The sequence below is a fragment of the Peromyscus eremicus genome, chromosome 7 (genome assembly GCF_949786415.1).
Source record: "Peromyscus eremicus chromosome 7, PerEre_H2_v1, whole genome shotgun sequence".
Lineage (NCBI taxonomy): Eukaryota > Metazoa > Chordata > Mammalia > Rodentia > Cricetidae > Peromyscus > Peromyscus eremicus.
The window spans coordinates 43,080,333-43,096,312 of record NC_081422.1 but is presented as its reverse complement, the minus strand read 5'-3'; the positions used below and the strand labels follow the sequence as shown (position 1 = coordinate 43,096,312).

General features: G+C 41.6%; 1 long non-coding RNA gene across 3 annotated transcripts in view; it reads left to right on the top strand.

Annotated features, from left to right (window-relative positions):
• Nucleotides 1-15,216, top strand: part of LOC131914966 (uncharacterized) — a 31,077-nt gene extending 15,861 nt beyond the window's left edge. The window contains exons 1-5 of one of the 3 annotated variants that reach the window (XR_009380231.1): nucleotides 2,960-3,010; nucleotides 4,118-4,268; nucleotides 7,690-7,820; nucleotides 14,256-14,515; nucleotides 14,973-15,216. This is a non-coding gene — a long non-coding RNA (uncharacterized LOC131914966). Of the gene's footprint in view, nucleotides 1-2,959; nucleotides 3,011-4,117; nucleotides 4,269-7,689; nucleotides 7,821-14,255; nucleotides 14,516-14,972 lie in introns of those variants that run through there. The other 2 variants (XR_009380230.1, XR_009380232.1) reach the window with 2 other exon arrangements.
• Nucleotides 15,217-15,980: the final 764 nt, after the last annotated feature.

Sequence of the window (15,980 nt, the reverse complement as noted above, 5' to 3'; positions counted from 1 at the left end):
TTCCTCTCTAGCTCCATTTTGGCCCCAGCCTTTATTAAAGCTCTTTGGGTATATTGTGGGGGAGGGAGGCGGAGAAAGGTGGGAGAAAGGTGGCAGTGAGCTTCAAGCACTTCTATAAATTAGGTCATTATTGTATGAATGGCTGGCTGTGATATATTGGTGGGTTTGAAATCAATTTAATGGCAAGCACGTTTAACTGGAGTGGAAAGGAATGATAGAGAGAATAGGAGAGAATGAAATAGACCAGCAAGCATTCCTGTTCGTGTACGTGTACGTGTGTGTGTGTGTGTGTGTGTGTGTGTGTGCACCTGCTTACAGTGAGCCGAATACACAATTCCCCCCCCCACCGTTTTTTTCTTTTTTGCTTTAGCCATTTTGTTGAGGTATGATTGATTTCTCTTAAATGTGAAGTCTAAAACAATAAAAGGCAGAGAAAGTGGAATGCTGGTTCCTAGGGGCCAGGAGGAGGGGAAACAGAGAGGTGTTCAAAGGGGACAATGTTTCAGGTAGGCAAGATGAGTGTGTTCTGGAGACCTGCTGAATAGCACGGGGCTAGATCACGTATATTGTGTCATGGACTTAAAACGTTGTGACGAGAGGGACAAGGAGGCCGTTCAGTTGCTCAAGCGCTTGCCTGCAAGCCTGAGGACCTGAGTTCAGATCCCTGGCACCCACATAAAAAGCTGGCACTGTGGCATGCATCTGTGATTCCAGCACTGGGGAGGCAGAGAAGGCAGATCCCTGGAGTACCCTGGTCTGCCAGCCTGGCTGAACCAGGAGACTGCAGCTACTCTGTCTCAAAAAATAAAGTGGAAAATTATTGAGTAAGAGAGCATCAACTTTTGGCCTACACACACACAGGCACATGCATTTGCATGAACACATGCACAAACAACACACACACACACACACACACACACACACACATGCATGCACACATCCACTCACACACAATTGTAAAGAGGATTGATGTTATATCAAGTGCTGGTCTAGAGAGAAAATATGTTGTTAGAAGAAGTCAGGGTTGGAGTACATGTTGAGTCCTTAGTAAAAGCCACTTCATTTCAGGTCTCCTAAGTCCAAATCCTCTGCAATCCAGCCTACCATCTCTGGGCAGTAGGCATGCTTCTTTTAGTTGCAGGATCTCCATACAATTTCATTCCTAATGAATGAACATTGGCTTGCATGGCATTACTTGCTCTGTTACTGTACTATTGGGGATTTGGCAATTTCATTTGTAGCTAACATAAATAATTCTGCTCCAAATATTCTTATAATTAAGGTTTTGTTGTTCTTACGAATTACTTGTATGGGATACATTTTCTGGCATGATGGGGTTTTTCTTGTGGCTCTACTGCAGAAACTAACTAATTTATACTTTACTGGTAACGATCTCCCAAGTCTCACTGGTGCTGGATTTGATCATTTATCCTTATACTTGCTTATCTGATATGTGTTAAATGGCCCTTTATAATTGTTTGCGTTTGAATTTCTTTAATTAACTTTCGAAGCTTAGCGTTTCAAACGTTGGCTTAATGTCGGTGCTCCTGGTGTTTGAAGCTGGCTGTGTGTGTCCCAGCCCCTCTGGGAACCTGGTTTGAATGAACACGATATATTGTAGATGGCAAACTTTAAATATGCTGCAATGTCTAGCGCAAAACACAGTTTCCCATTCTCTTGCATCTCTTTTTTCTTTTGACTTTGTGGACTTTTCACCATTCCAAAGTTCTATGTCTTTATGTCATGGAACCTGTCATTATTTTTTACTTTGAAACCTTTCCCATTCTTTACCTTATAAGCAAGAAGAATGGGTACTGCAAGTAATAGGTTAGAGACACCGTGTTTTGTGCTCTGTATGTGATTTTTAATTCTCTAGTATACAGACACAAAATAATTAAGATAAAACAAAAAACCAACAACCTCCCTTTCATGGAGTGTGAGCACGTGGGTTAAGAACTGAGTTGTGGTAAGCTTTGTTTTGGTTTTGCTACTGTTATTTCAAGACAAGGTCACATGCAACCAACTTTTGTAGCCGAAACTGGCCCTCATACTGATCCCTCTGCCTCCACCCCAAGCGCTGGGATTATAAGCATGGGCTGCCGTGCCTGTTGCGTTATAAACCTTCTTACTAACATGTTGTTTTGTTTTGTTTTTTAATCTTTGGTTTTTCAGTGAATGGTCTGAGAACTTGTTAGAAATATAAAACTTGTGCCAGCAAGATGTCTCCGTGGGCAAAGGCACTGGATGCCAAGCGTGATGACCACTTGAGTTTGATCCAGAAACCTGAATGGTGGAAGGAGAGACCCAGCTTCTACAAGTTGTCCTCTGATCTCCACATGCATGCTGTGGTGCTTACACACACACACACACACACACACACACACACACACACACACACAAAGAGAAAGAAGCAAAGCAAACAGAAAGGAGTGAAAGAGGAAGGGGGAGGGAGGGAGGGGGGGACGGAGGGAGGGAGGGAGGGGCAGAAAGAAACTTCAATGCTACTCCATACCCACTGGATCAGGAGGACCATCACCTTGTTTTAACAAGCCCTCCAGGTGTTTCTGACACAGGCTTTTACTTGAATACAAACTCAACAGCCACAGCTGCACTTACTTCTAACTTTGAATTAATTGGTACTCGAAATCATCTTTCTTCGATGGGCGATTCCCCTGGGGTCTACAGAGTAGTATTTATTCCATTTATCAAAATACCCAGCGACAGTGCCCCTCCACTCCATCCTTGGCAGCATGGCCAATTATATGCCGACGTCTTCATTTGCCATTCCCCTCCTAGCTCCCCTCCACTCAACACCCACTAGGACTTTCTACTTGTTAAAGTTTGCATGAGGATATTCTTCTAGTTGCCCTCCTGGGTTATTAGCTTTGTGATATTCTGTGTATTTTTATCTTTGCTTATGGAGAACCTCTCACTATGCTTTCTCATTATTTTCTGTTCTCAGGGGTCTATCCCTAGTGACTTCATTGCTGATCTCGTCTCTTCTCTCAAGGTCAGTTTTGAAGCACTTTTTAATAATGATGCAGGCAGACAGAAGATAACAGTCCTAAAATATTGAAGTTTAAAACATAAGAGGAAAAGTTCAGAAAATTTGAAGGGGGGCTGGATCCCAGGAAATATCAGTGTTGCTAACTGGGAATACTTTAAGGACTTTCAAAGGTCATGTTGTAGATGGGGTCAAGGAAGCCATTGGGTTTGGGTCCTAGATGTAGACACCCTAAAGTGGATTCTATCATTTCATGTGAAGATAATCAGGCTTTGAACCAACAGTAACAACAGTAACAACAAACTGGCCCATTAGAGTCAGCTTCAAATATACCAAAAGTATTTGGAACAATCTTTCAAGACACTCTCCCAAAGTTTCTTAAATTTTATTATTTAACAGAATCCTTAAATCTTGGCTGTCAAAATGGCTCAGTAGGATATGCGCTTGTGACCAAACTTGGCAACCTAAGCTCAATTCTAGGAACCCACATGGTGGAAGGAAAGAAGTCATTCCATAAATTGTTTCTGGTCTCTCTGCATCTCTGTCTCTCTTTCTCTCTCTCTCACACACACACACATGCACAAATGTAAAAAGAAAACACTGAACCCCTTTATCCAGGCATGTACAAAGTAGAAATGATCACAATTTGGATGCAAACAAATACAAACACCCAGTGAAACCCTGTTCTGTCTCAGGGAGCTGCCACGTCTGCTTCTAGAAGGGTGCTAAGCTACTACACCCATCTCTGGACAAAGCCCTCTGATAAATAATGGACTCTGAAGTTACTGATTTCACCCTGTCTTTAAAATGTTTTTAAAAACTGATATGTCAAAACACAAGGAGAAATTGATGGTTTTCGTCTTCCTGTTTTGGAGACTACTAGCTTACATGGCCAGTGCCTTTATTATCTGTAATAAATGCAGGGTGCTACCAAGATAGTCAATTCAAGGCCGAAACTGGCTCAGCTGGTAAAGGCACTTGCCAGCGAGCTGGATGGCCTGAGTTGGAAGGAGAGAATCCACTTCTCCAAGATGGTTAGATCCATGCCTAGAAGATGTGAAGGACTAGAGTTCTGTCTTGATGCTCACCATCTGCTTTCCTTTTGTTTCTCAGATCTTTCAGCTGGCAGCTCATGTGCCCGGCTTCCTTCCATAGCTCTCAAAAGCAAGAAAAAAGTCTCCTTGTCCATCTCTTCTATGATCAGATAACTACTCACAAAACCACTCAGCTCCCGGAAGTTCCCATTCACACCTGCCAATCACTGGTGAGAAGGGTGATGTTATTGGCTAGCTGTTACTGGCTGGCCATCGTGCATCATCCCGGTTCAGAAGGATTTCCATTCTAAGCCACTCAAAAACAGTAACAACAGTAATTCTGATAACAATTTTCTTAGCAAGGATGCACAAAGAAGCTATGGGTTAGAGACATTACACACATGATGTTATCAGAAGGGAGAGCTTCAGTCCTTAGTGTCTTTCAGTCCCTGAGTCAAACCATCATGAAAGCATCCTGAACTTATTCACAGAAAATAAAGTACTTGCCATGGAAGCAGTCTCCAAAACAAGCATAAAAACAATCAATATCTTTTTGTATTTTGACATACTGATCTTTTTTTTAAGTATTTAAAATACCAAGTGAAATCAGTAGCTTCACACAGCTGTTATTTGTGACAGAGCTGTGTCCACAGACAACTCAGGGGATCGAAGGGACAGCTTCATGGAAAGGAACATGGCTTCCCTGTATCTGTTCTCAGCCCATTGTGACAACTTACGGTGTGGACATGAGCAGTTCAGGGGACTCAAGGTGCATGAGTGAGTGAGTGAGTGAGTGTGTGTGTGTGTGTGTGTGTGTGTGTGGTATGTGGTGTATAGTATTTAGTGTGTTTGTGAGCTGCATGTGAGCTTGTAGGTACATGAGTCTGTGCATAGGCATATCGTGGCCTGTGTAACTCTCTACCCCATTGACTCAAGACATTTGGCGTTCTTGGGAGCTACCTGCCTCTGTCCTCCGAATCCCAGGGTTACAGGCACACACAGCCATGCTCTTTTTTTTGAAATGGGTGCTGGGGATTCAAACTCAGGTCCTCATGCTTGCAGGGTCCTCACTCTTAACTTCTGTGCCATCTCCCCAGTCCTCTAGTTTAATCTATTTTTATTTTTAATTGTATCTTCTGTTACTTACAGCCAAAGTAGCCTCATTTAATGCTTCACTTAAAAATGACTCTCACAATGCTATGGTGTAATGGCACACACCTTTAATTCCAGCACTGAGGAGGCAGAGGCAAGGTGATTGCTGTGAGTTCAAAGCCAGCCTGGCCTACACAGCAAGTTCCAGAACAGCCAAAGATACATAGTAAGACTCTGTCTAAAAAAAAAACTAAATAAAAAGGCATTCACAATTTAGAAAAGCAGACTTTATTATTGAGAACAGTTTTTGGTTTATAAGAAATTCAACAGAAATACTGTTCTCCCTCAGCTTTCACTTAATCCTATTACTAGAGTCTTGTGTTAGTGTGGCTCATTCGTTACCACTGATGGTCCAATATAAACCCAAGATTATATTAAGATTCCATCTGTACATTCTCATATTTTGGTAAGTGTGTGATGCTATGTATCTTCTCTTATAATATAGATAAAAATCTCACTGCCATAGACAACCCCTTATGTAGCCAGGTATGGTGGTGCAAGGATTTGATCCCAGGACTTGAGATACAGAGGTAGGAGGATCTCTGTGAATTTGAGGCTAGCCTGGTTTACATAGTGGGTTCTAGGCCAGCCATGGCTCCCTAGTGAGGCCCTATCCCCCAAACAAAACAAAATCCTCTATGTCCCATCTATTCATCCCATCCTCTACCACTGGAGACCACTGAGGGTTTTTTTTTTTCTAAATTGTCTCCATAGTTTAGCCTTTCCAAGAAAGTCATATAGTTGGACTCACACATAAAGCCTTTCCATATTGTTTTTTTTCATACTTAACAATTTTCATGTGTCTTCCATGCCTTTTTGTGACTTAATAACTCCACTTCCAATTGATTTCTTTTTTATCACTGAATAATATTCCACTGCATGGCTATGTCAGACTTTGTTTATACATTCACCTATTGACAGATATCTTTGTGATGTCTGTATTTTAGAAACATCCATGTGCAAGTTTTAATGTGTACATATGTTTTCAACTCATTTGGGTAAACAGCAAGGAGTGCAATTGCCGTATCATATGGTAAGAATGTGTTTATTTTTTTATTTTAAGAAACTGTCAAATTATCTTCCAAAGTGGTTATACCACTCTGCTTCCCACCGGCAGCGAAGGAAGAGTTCCCATTACTCTGCATTCGCACTAACATTTGGTGTTGTCCGTATTTGGATCCCAGCCACTCTGTCAGACACAGATTTGAGCAGGCTATCTGGAACGGCTTCTCATTACTGCTCTAACTTCCAGCTCTCTGATGACATAGGATGTGGCCATCGTTGACAGTGTTTACATCCCATCTGTAGTGGTTTTTTTGTTTGTTTGTTTTTGTTTATTTTGGTGATTTATCTGTGCAGATCGTGTGACCTTTTTTAAGTTGGAGTGTTTATTTTCTTACTGTCGAATTTCTTAAGTTCTGTGTGGTATAATTTAGAGGCCAGATCCTTATCAAATATATGTTTTGTAAACATTTCCTCCCCGTTTGACTTATCTTTTTCTTTTAACCATCTTTCCTGAAGAAGTTTTTAATTTTAATGAAGACCAACTTAATTTTATTTTTCTCCCAGGAGTCATGCGTTCTGTGCTGCATCCACAAAATCATAAAGCCAGGCAGTAGCTCATGCCTGTAAACCTAGTACTGAGGGGCTGAGGCAGGATCACCATGAGCTCAAGGCCAACTGGGGCTATGTAACAAGACCTTATCTCAAACAAAATAAAGCAAACCCAACAAAAACAAGTTTTAAAAAAATCCAGAAGTCATCAACAAACTCAAGATCATGTAGACTGTTCTCTTAGTAAATTTTACAGTTTTACATTATATTATTTATATATTATTTACAAATAGCCTTACAACCTATTTTAAGTCAATTTGTTTTTCTGTGGAAGGAGTGAAAAAGTTTTTTTTTTCCATGTCACTGCCCAGTAGTTCCAACATTGATGACTGAGAATATCCTTTCTTCCCTGAACGCTTTTCTTCCCTTACACAGGTCATCAGATGAGTTTCTACTGGTCTTTTTCTGGGCTTTCTGTTTGTTTCCTTGATTCTTCTGAGCCCGTCTTTCAACAGCTCATTGTCTTCATCACTGTGGATTTGTATGTAGTAAGTCTTGAGTCTGCTTAGTAACCAGCCACCCCAAGTTCCATTCTGTTTTCTTCTTGCCTTTTCATGTAAATGGTGTAGAAAAGGTCCTTTCATTTACCCATTCACAGATGAGCTGGAGGCCCAAGGCCACTGAAGATTTGTTCAGCATCGTTTGTGAATCCCAATCTGTTACTGCTGAGCCCCAAGTGTTTTTCTTTCTCCCACATCCCCAGACAATGGACCAAGCACGTGTATGAACTAGCACCCAGTCTGGTTTCTTAGCTAGTGCATCCTGTACACAAAACAGAACCTGGGATTTACCAGAGATATGGGTCCACTCAACAGCAACTTCCTTCAACGCTACCAACCAACGGTTCAGAGCAACTGGGTAAGTAACAGCTCGTTCTGTTGGCAGGGCTGGAAATGAGGACGCCGACTGGGAACGGGAGTGATCTGGCTGTCAGTGTGTTTCTTCAGAAATCAAAGTTGGCTCATTGGCGCTATCATCAAAATACTAAAGGTCCCAGGAGCTGTTAAAATGGCTTGGTGGGTAAAGATGCTTATGATAAAGGTGATGACTTAGTTCAGTCCTTGGGACCTGTAGAATAAAAGGAGAAAAACAACTCCTGTGAGTTGTCCTCTGACTTCCACACATGTACTGTGGCATGCATGCCCATGCATATACACACATGAAAAATAAATAAATGTTATAAAAATAGGAAGAGACCAAGTAAATTATACTAAAATACAGCTATCCCCTGATCTTAAATCTTTCACTATTTTTTTTTTTTTTCCCGAGACAGGGTTTCTCTGTGTAGCTTTGCGCCTTTCCTGGAACTCGCTTTGGAGACCAGGCTGGCCTCGAACTCACAGAGATCCACCTGCCTCTGCCTCCTGAGTACTGGGATTAAAGGCGTGCGCCACCACCGCCTGGCTCAAATCTTTCACTATTTAATGAGTGTGTCTCTAACGCTGTTCTCATATCACATTTAACATATGCTACCCCTCTCAACCCGAAGGCATGAACTTTTTCTTATTAGGAAACCATATAGGTTTGGGAAAGTATATGTGCTGTGTGGTAATTTTATCTGAAATGAATCATTCCCTTTTGGGAGGCGGGAGATTCTTAAGACACGGGTAAAGAAAATCTACAAGTCTCATGGAACTCCTGAAACTTACAAGATTCCCAAGGCCCATTCCTGAGGTCATACGGGAGAAACCTTTCTTGGGGAAGAGACTCTGACTAGCCCATAAGTGGTGCAGGACACTCCAGGGATGCACAGTCATCCAACACCCATGATGGGCTGGGACTTAGCAATTATGCAGCTGCCTTTGAGCCTCCCCATGCAGTAATCCCCCGCCCACGCTCTGTAAATAAGCCCAATAAAACGCTTTGTTCAACAAGATGGACTTTAACGGGGTCATTGCTTTGGTCTATCATCAGTTGATTGGTGTCTCCTCAAGGAAAATGCCACGCAACAAAATCAAAAGTTCAGGAAATCCTAAGAAGAAAAACAAAACCATGTTCTTACACACACACACACACACACACACACACACACACAGAGAGAGAGAGAGAGAGAGAGAGAGAGAGAGAGAGAGAGAGACCATTCAGTTTAGTCCTGCTTCCATGAGTGTGCCCAGGTTTTCAGCGTTACTCTGCTTCATTGCTTAGTTATTTCTCCTTGGCTCTATTGTTTTTGAATGTGTGCATGTCTGCACTTTGTGTTACACTCTATTATGGACCTTTCCTATGATGTTGCAAATATTTCATAAATACAACTTTCAACAGTTGCATTATATTTATTTATCATATAACATTCCAATTATTGAATCATTCTAGCTGCTGCTAGAATTTTTGGTTATCATTATGTTCTCATAGTTCAATGTGTGCATGTCTTCATCCATATCTCTGATTTCAAACTTGTCCCTAAGTAAAGATGCGGATGCTGTGTTTGAAGAAGGCGGCCCTCTTCAACAATTTTGCTGTCAGTTTTGTCAAAACATGTGTGTTTTTAACACATTAGTGCCATGTTCTTACTGTCTTCCCATCCAAACACAATGCAAGACACTTATCTTGTCTCCTTCTCATCAATTTGTTTGTTTTTGCCCTTCTGGTAGCTCTTAGCCAAATATAAATATCTTTTGCTTTTTCAAGTTAAGACAGAGTTATGGGACAATGGCCTTTAAGAGGAGATTCTTACATGAAAACTAAACCAAAGAGCTGTCAACAAAACCCCACACAGACTTGTCATTAATAAGGACCTGCCACCAGAACTCACCAATGGTTTTAGATGCATCTCTGCATAAAGATTATTGAAATGACCTAAAAACCGTCTCTCCCACACTCAAGAAGTTGAATTATCCCACATCAAAATATATACATCAAAATGTAAGAAAATTAGAATGAAATAGGAAAATGTATACGTTCCCCCTCCTGTCTCCATATAAGGCTGAGTGATGAATCCTTTATTTTGCCATTTTAATGATATTTTCTGCCTTGTTTATCTAACTTGTTATATAGTCAGTTGGATTGAATAATTAAAATCTACCAACACTACCAAATATATATATTTGTTTTGTAGAGTAGATAATTAATTGATTGTCACTGGTGCAATTGTAGAGTAGCCAAGCAGCATAACAACCACAGGCCAAATCATTGCCATGCTATCTACTGATAAAAATGTAGCCCTTGTTATAAGACAAGAAAACCATAGCTTAAACTTCCTTATCAATAAACACAAAAACCTTCAAAAACTATGAACAAATCAAATCTAGTGATATATATAAACAATGAAAAAGTGAGATTTGTTCTAGGAGTACAATGCTAGATTAATTCAAATAAATCTTTAATTCATTGTATTAACAGAATTAAAGAGAAGCATAATGTGATCATCCCAGTAGATGAGAAGTCAGTAGCAAAATTCAATAGCCATTTATTATAAAGTTCTCAGCAAATAAAAGGAAAGTTCTCCAGCTGATTAAATTTTTAAAATCTACAGCTAGTATCAAATTAGCTGAATTCTGAACATTGTCTAACTAAGATTGAGAACAAAGCAAAAATTTCTAGAACTGCCACTTCTATTTACATCCTATTGCAGGTCTTTAAGATTGGTTTATGTGATATGTGGGGGCATGGGGGATAGGTGCATGTGTGTGCATATGGCCACAGAGGCCAGAAGAGGGCATCAGATTCCCTGGAGCTGGAATTACAGGCTGTTGTGAGCTGCCTGATAAGGGTCCTCTGTAAAAGCAGTACATGATCTGAACCACTTAGCCACCTCTCCAGCCCTGAATCATGGATCTTGAACAGTGCAGAAAGGCAAGAAGAAAAGACAGCATCTCACTAAACAGCACCACCAACTGGGGACCAAGTGTTCAAATCCCTGAGCCGATGGGGGACATTTCGTGTTGGAGCCACCACACCAACTTCCGTTACTACACACGGTTAATGTTGACAAAGCGGCTCCACTTTGATTCACATATCTGAAGTTGGGGTAGTCTCATATTCCTTAGACTGTGGGACATGACACCAATTCCAGGTACTGAATTGAACTGAACTGAACTGAATTGAATTGAAGAGTATCCAGTTTATGTTCGAGGGGAAATCGCCTCTACCCATTTGTTCTTGGAAATGGTTTGGTTTGAGATTGAGAATATAAGGAGAAAATGGTTTATCTCTCCTTATTATATATCTTTGTGGCTTAGAAGTAGCTAGACAGGACAGAAAGAGCACCAACCTTTAACAAAAACATCAGAGACTAAGACTTCATCAATTGTAAAGTTGATGATCCTTAATAGACACTCTTAAGGGCAGGAGACATGGCTCAGTTGGTAGAGTGCTTGCCTGGAACACACAAAGCCTTGGGTTTGATACCTAGAACTGCTTAAAAAACATCCTCAGAAACACATAAAGCCAGGCATGGTGGACAATACCTGTAATACTCAGAAGGCAGCGGTAGGCAGATTGGAAGTTTAAGCTTCCTCAGATGAACAGAGAATTTGAGGCCAGCCTGGGCTACAGGGGCTGGAGAGATAGCTCAGAGGTTAAGAGTACTGGCTGCTCTTCCAGAGGTCCTGAGTTCAATTTCCAGCAACCACATGGTGGCTCCCAACCATCTGTAATGAGATCTGGAGCCCTCTTCTGCCGTGCAGGCATACGTGCAGGCAGAACACTGTATACATCATACATTTAAAAAACAAAAAAGATGAGCACAGAGATAAAGTATTTGCAAAAGACTTGTGTCTATAGTACTTGTGATAAAAAAGAAGTGTCAAAGAACACAGTCTCTTAAATTGATGAAAGACTAAAGCAAATATTTCACAAAGATAAAGTTATGACTCAATAAACACATGAGAAAAGTCCTGACATTATCATTCATCAGAAAGTTAAAAATTAAAACCACAGCAAGATACCACCTAAAGCCACAAAGAAACTAAAAGTAAAATTCCTGGCAATACTAAAAGTGTCCTCTCATCTTGCTAATGTAGATGAGCAACAACCATGTTGGGAACATTTTGAACACATACACATACATACACAGCGAATTAAATATGCACCTACCCCTTCACCCAGCAATTCTACTCCTGTCTGAACTAGAGAAATGAAATACATATGCACAAAGTGATTTGTTAGTAGCAGCTTAATTCACATTACTTGGTGAGTTAGTAGAAAATGTAAATGCCCATCCACAGAGAGTGGATAAGTTGAGCCATATTCATATCATTGAATTCTACTTAGTGATAAGAAGGAATGAATTGCTAATTTCTGTACCATTATGCTGTACAGAAATTATGTATGTGTGTGTATTAGACTAATATACACATATACACACAAAATAAATAAATATTCTAAAAATTAAAACGCAATAAGAAGACAGCTTCTGGTGGGAAGATGTCCGCAGAGGACAACTCCAAGGTGTCATTCCTCAGGAGACATCCTTCTTGTTCATTAAGACAGAGTCTCTTGGCGCTGAGTTCATGGAGTAGGTCAGACAGCCCAAGGAATACACCCAACTGCCTCCCCAGAGGTGGAATTACAAGTGTGTCCACTATGTGTAGCTATAGTGCACTTGGGCATACACATACACACACACACACACACACACACACACAATAAGTAAATAAACATAATAATTTTTTTTTATTTTTATAAAATGGGCCTCCAAATGGTCTGTTCCAAAATTTCAGAATGTCTTGACTGAACATGCCACTTGCTCAGGATTGGACTAACAGACCTCCCCAGCTCCAAGACTGTGAGAGTGTGTGAACTGTCAGCTTTCCCAGCTGAGGAGCACAATCAGAGAAACAAAACGTGAATGTTCTCTTAATCTGGAATGAAAAGATTCATCCATGAAGACACACTGTAAATTGAGGACTTTTGTTTAAAAGGAAGGAAAGAGACCCAATGCAAACTAGCTTAAGTCCAAAATAAAATCCATCAGAAGGCTGCTGGGAGAGTCGGCCATCAAAGTGGGGAAGGCTGGAATCAAGAATGCAAAGGAAAGCTCAGGGACCAGAATGCTGAGCACACAGCAGAGAACATGTGGTTTCTCCTCTCCTCTTTCCCACTTCCTCTAAATGGCTCCTAGGAAATGTGATGCTAATGATGCCATCCTTGAGATGCAGATGTGTGTTTAAAATAAATTAGGGAAGAGTCATGGTTACTCTTCTGAGCTCATTAAAATCACTTACACCTCACTAGCAGAGTGATGATTACTTTATTTTTTTTTCTGGTATTATACTCTGTGTGTGTGTGTGTGTGTGTGTGTGTGTGTGTGTGTGTGAGAGAGAGAGAGAGAGAGAGAGAGAGAGAGAGAGAGAGAGAGAGAGGAGAGAGAGAGGAGAGAGAGAGTTACAAGTGTGCCCCACTGAATCCAGTTTTCTTGTGTGGATTCTAAGGATCAAATCAGGTCCTTGCGTTTGCAAGGAAAGAACTGTAGTGAGTGAGCCATCTCCCAGGCCCCAGATTCATATTAAAAACCATCCTTAAAAGCCACCTCCTTAACTGGGTGTGGTGGCACACATCTTTACTCTCAGCACTGAAAAGACAGAGACTCTGTGAGTTCAAGGGCAGCCTGGTCTACATATCAAGTTCCAGGACAGCTAGAGCTGTTACACAGAAAAATCCTGTCTTAAAAAACTGAAACAAACAAAAAAACAAAACAAAACAAAACGAAAAACAAAAAACAAAAGACATCTCCTTAATCAGGTATGGTGGTGCACATTTTTAATTCCAGCATTTGGGAGGCAGAACCAGGCAGATCTCTATGAGTTTGAGGCAGCCTGTGCTACATAGTGAGTTCTAGACCAGTCAGAGCTAAAAGATATCTCCTTAATAATTGTCCTAAGGCAAATTACTTCATTTACTTCAGCCTGCCTTGTGTTGCCATATTTGTGGTTTTTTAACCTTTATTTTTATGTATGTGGATTTTCTGCTTACAGATGTGTCTGTACACTGTGTCCATGTAGTGTCCAAAGAGGCCAGAAGAAGACGTTAGATCCCATAGGACTGGAGTTACAGACAGCTGTGAGCTGCTATGTGGTACTGGGAATTGAACCCAGGTCCTCTGGAAGAGCAGTCAGTGCTCTTAACTGCTGAGTCATCTCTCTAGACCTCTTGCTGCCATATGTGGATGTGCCCCTCCAGATATTCTTCCTTCATCTGAATTATACACCACACCTATTGAGAACCATTATATCTTATTCACATGCACACCAATTAAAAGAACTACTGTGAACATCATTTTCTATTGACTATAAACAACAGGGTTTTTCCTTTTTTTTTTTTTTTGAATGATTTGTTTTTTAAGTGATGTGTATGTGAGGATTCCTTGGATTGGAGTGACTTCCAACTGTGCTGTGGTTCTCAGCTGTGTGTTCTGAAAACCACACTCAGATCTTCCAAACAGGTATTCCATAATAGACGTGCAATGCTTGTTTGTTGAGCTGAACTGGCCTGTAACAGCTATCACCCCACAGGTCCAGTTATGCAACCATGAAGAGAAGCAGCTGGACTCCTGGGGACGTTTCTATAGCACCTTCTCTAGGGACAGAGGGATTCACTCCTTCACCACAGCCCTGGCCCCTGGGGACAACGCAGCTCTTGTGAGGCGGCCAGCACATAGTCCAACCATTGCTGTTACCAGGATACAGTCATCTACCTAAGGAGAAGAATTGAGGGTTCCAAGACTGCATGTGGCTCAGCCCTACCTGGGTCTTGGCAGGGCCATCGATCAGCAGTTAAGGCACTATGTATCAATCAAAATAACGCTAATAACTTGTACAGTGGGTTTAAATGTAGAGGGTTGGGGGCAGAGATATAGCTCAGTTGGCAGGGTGCTTTCCTGGCATGTTTGAAGCCCTGGATTTGATGCCTAGAACCCTATAGGTCAAGAATGGTAATACATGCTGGCAATCTCAGCACGCTGATCAGGAAGTTCAAGGTCATTCTCAGCTACCTAGTGAGTTCGAGGCCAGCTTGGGCTACATGAGACCTTGTCTCCAAAATACATACATACATATACACGGAAAGCTGAAAATAACTGGGCCAAGTGAAGTCAAGTGTTTCAGACTGTCTAGTACAAGAAACACAAACAAAAGCTTCATCATACCTTAGGAGTCGCTGGGCGGGTTCAACCATCATCTTCCAACTCAAAGCCGTCTTTCTTGTTCTTGTTTTTGTTTTTTTTACTACAGATGCACGACTTACTCGGTAGAACAAATCATGGACTCGGCACATGAGTGCGTCTTCGGAAGTCTCCACAAGAAGAAAACAGAAAGGAGTTGCTTCCCCTGCCAGTACAAATGCCACTCAGCACCCAAGCACGGAGAAATGTGATGGAAATCGCATCTGCAGAAAAGTGTGCTGTTAGTGGATTAGCCAGGCTGACCTATTCTTTCAAGCTATTCAGAGAAATAACAGTCATTTATAGCGATTTTAGTCAACTGCTCTCGCTGTCATTTTGTGTAATTAGGGACAGCCATTTTCTTGAAGGTAGCGAAAACATGGAGAGACAGAGCCCCCACCCCCAGAGCTCCATTTCTGTAGCCGTCAGAAAGTTAATGGTCTCCGGGCAGAACAAGTCGCTGAGGCAGTGGTGGCATCAGCACGGGACATGGGGGTGACCCGGTGGAGAGACAGGCGAGGCTGACACATACCATCCTCTCCGTGGACAGAGGAGAGATGAGTGACAGAGCCGGTCTCTAAATGTCCTACCTGTCCGTCACCCGGTGCCAAAATGCCCCCTTGGATATCCGGCCTCTTATTTTTATCTCTGGAGATCAGAGCCCCTCAGGATTCAAAAGCTTATGTATTTTAACGTGTCAGAAGAGAAAGTGATAAAATGAAATTTTCCTGCCACACAGGGTGAGGGGAATTTAAATATGTAATTGCTGTCAGCAGTGCCTTTGTCCCCAGCACTACCCTTTCATCTACTGCTCGGGAGAAATGACTTCATTCACCCCAACTCCTTCCCTCCTGCCTCCACCACAGACAGCTTTCAAAGCCTCTGCCACACGCGCGGCTCTGCTTCATTAGCGTCTTTGTGTCCCAGCATCACTGACGGTATCGGCGAGAGCTTGGGGAGTAAAGTTTGTTCAGACATTAACCATCATTAGGAACAAACAGCAAACAGCTTCTGTCGGGAGCAAAACTGGCTCCCTGAGCCGAGGCTCTGAGCTTTAGAAATGGGGCTTCTTCCAGGT